This window comes from Camellia sinensis, chromosome 7 (assembly GCF_055761805.1).
Source record: "Camellia sinensis isolate YWXY chromosome 7, ASM5576180v1, whole genome shotgun sequence".
Taxonomy (NCBI): Eukaryota; Viridiplantae; Streptophyta; class Magnoliopsida; order Ericales; family Theaceae; genus Camellia; species Camellia sinensis.
In genome coordinates this window covers 120,665,275-120,668,384 of record NC_138967.1, presented here as the reverse complement: position 1 = coordinate 120,668,384, position 3,110 = coordinate 120,665,275, and the positions used below count along the sequence as shown (strand labels likewise).

The window sequence follows — 3,110 nt, the reverse complement described above, 5'->3', positions numbered from 1 at the left end:
CATAACCTATTGGACTACTTGTTGTATATAATTTTTATATTTAGCTTCCGCTAACCCCAATTATTTTGATTTGTATAGGAAGACCTATGGTAATCTCGGATTACTGGCCGGTTACGACGCTAAACTTGTAGGGGTGTGTTTGGGTCACGACAACCATCATCAATAATTTATATCTATTTTATTTAATGATATAAATTTTTGTAATATTTTATTTCATTTTGAAATAAAAATTATTTATTAAATAAATGTTATCTATTTAATTTAATGATTGTTATATTTCATTTCATTTTGATATATATAAAATTATTCATTTTAAAAGAAAAAAATTATATAATTTCATACTTTTTTAGTCATAACTAAAAAAATATAAGTCATACATAATTAAATATCACCACATGAAACCTAACCAAACAACTCATTAACCCTAACTAAAATACTCTAGTATACTTTTTCTTTTGTTTGTTTGTTTTTTTTTTTTTGTGTTTTTTATCTTCATAAATAATCTATATATATAATACATCTATTGTTTATTTTTTGTTAAAAAAAAAAAAAAAAGACCGACCAAAGCTTGGCCTGTGGCCTAGGCACTAATTTGAGTGGGCTTGAGCCAGGGCAGACTCTTCGACCCATGGCTCAGCTTGACCCAAAAATAGACGGGAGCCTGGACAATCTAAAGACAGGTTGGCCCAGCCCGAACCCAAGTGGGTCGGGGCCGGATCCAAATTACTCCACTTGCCCCTAGTTTTTATTAATAGTTAAAAGAAGAAAATAAGTTGTTTTTTGGGCAAGTAATAAAAATAAGTTGCTCTCTGTGTTTTATAGTATTTTTTTTTCTCTGTCGTGTGATTTTCCTACTGGGTGAAAATTTCTTCAAACCATATTGATCCACTTTTTATTTATGTAATATAACAGTTACATAAAAAAAAATTATTATTTGGTCTGTAATTTTTAAAAATAATTTTTCAAATTTTTAATTCATATTTTTATATTTTAAATAATTTATCAAAATATTTTAATTATTTTTTTTACCTTTTTAAATCTACTTAATCTTGATATACTTAAAAAAAATATGTATAGAATTATTACAATTTTTTTTTAAAAATTTATTAAATATACCAAAATACAAAAATATATGAAATTTTCATTTTTTTTTGTGTGTATTTTATATTTGGTGATTTTTTTTTTAAAAAACTCATAAATATTATATCTTTTAAGTGTATTTATTTTAGGTGTATTTAAAAAATAAAAAATTTGTATAAAATATTAAAAAAAGAAGGGAAAATTAGTAAAATATTCCTATTTAACTTTGGACCGTAGAAGAGGTCCAATATATATATGTTTTCTTATTAGTTAAGGTCTCTCAATAATATTATTAGAAAAAATTTAGTTCATCACAGAGAAATTTATGAGAAATTAAAATTTCTCTGTAACGAGCTGAAATTTAGATAAATTTTTCTGAAAAAATATTGAAAGACCCCAACTATTATAAAAATATTATATGTTGATCTTGTAAAATACTAATATGAGAGATCTTAAATAAAAAATTCTTAAAAATACAAAAAATAAAAAATTTAGGGGTTGTTTGGAATGTCCTAAACAAGTGCACTTTTTGACTTTTTGGGATAAAAAGTTAAGAAAAAAAATATAATTGTTTGGGTTAACTTTTTGAGTTTTTTTGGAAAAATTTGTATTAAAAAATTATATAAATTAATGTGTAGGAAAAAATTAAGATTGAAAGTTGTGCAGTCGTAATTTTTGACTTTTGGTGAATAGTGATAACTTTTTAACTTTTTAAGTAACTTTTTGACTTTTTTTCAACTTGTCAAACTTGGCCTTAATTTAGAAAAAAAAAAAAAAAGAAAAGAAAGAAGAAGGGTAGATAAAACCAAACAAGTTTATTTTTTTTAATTTTATTTTTTCAGATTGATCACCCTCACAAGGGTAGATAATTTTATTTAGTTCATCACAGAGAAAAAAAATTCAAACACCATCAGAGATTCCTTCAAGAAAAGCTCACACTCTTTTACACAAGAATATCAATCATCATACAGCACATATAACTAAGCTAGTAGAAATACTCTTTTGGTTCTAATTAGGATCAAAACAACAATTATAAAGGTTTGTAGTACATGTACCAATTAATCTATGAATCCATCAATTCAAATATTCAAACACCTGATGAAACCTCATGAAGAAGAAGAAAGAGAAGAAGAACAATCGTCAATCGAACTCAAAATAAGAATGGCATAGCCGAGAAACCAGGGCTCGCCATCAACATCGAACCTCTCCTGCAAATCACCACCACACAATAGTTAATTCTTCATTCATCAATCATCAGATCCCAAAAAAAAAAAAAATAAATAAATAAAATAAATACCTGTAATTATCACAGTGGCTAGAAGATCTAGCGATGGCCGTGGATTTGGATTTTTCGGAGGCTTTGTTGTTTCTGTTTTCAGTCTTTTTGGTACCGAGATCCGAGACCACACTGTCCTCCGAAATCGCCGAAAGAGCCGGTTTCCGGTGCGCCGAGGGGTTTACTTTCATCGAGCGGCGGCGACTCCGAGAAGGCAGAGGCCGAGCCACCTCTTGCTGCGGCGGCGGAGTGGCGGCGATGGCACCACAACACCACCGGAATTCTAAGAAAAACTTCATCAGATTCAGCTTTGAACGAATATTCTCTTTCTCTCTCTCTCTCTCTCTCTCTCTCTCTCTCTCTCTAACACACAGTGAGTCAGATGGAATTTGCGCGACTGAACGACTGAATCTTATATAGGGAGACCCTAGAGAGAAAGAGAGATGAAATTTTGTCAACGTGGAGTTTGTATATTGGTTTATGAATTTCCAAGTTAGGTTTTGTCCCTATCTAATGAGAATCCTAGTTGCTTTAGTGACTAAAATAGGATGAATTACAAACAGACTCCTCAGATTTCATTAACATACGAATTACTTCTTATAATTGTGGAAATTATATTCTATTACTGCACTTTTTAATTTTACAACAAATTGTTTTTTTTATTAATAAATTATTAAGTTAATTAATAATTTTTAATGATGTTAAAAATATATTTCAATTAATAATTTAAATAATTTTATTATTGTATAGTAGA

The 3,110-nt window shown here is 28.3% G+C and overlaps 1 long non-coding RNA gene across 1 annotated transcript; it reads right to left on the bottom strand.

Annotated features, from left to right (window-relative positions):
* Positions 1 to 2,001: 2,001 nt before the first annotated feature.
* LOC145795287 (uncharacterized) lies at positions 2,002 to 2,887 on the bottom strand. The gene is made up of 2 exons (XR_014335925.1): positions 2,378 to 2,887; positions 2,002 to 2,288 (listed from the first exon to the last, which is right to left on the bottom strand). It is a non-coding gene; the product is annotated as an uncharacterized LOC145795287 (long non-coding RNA).
* Between the last annotated feature and the right edge of the window lie 223 nt (positions 2,888 to 3,110).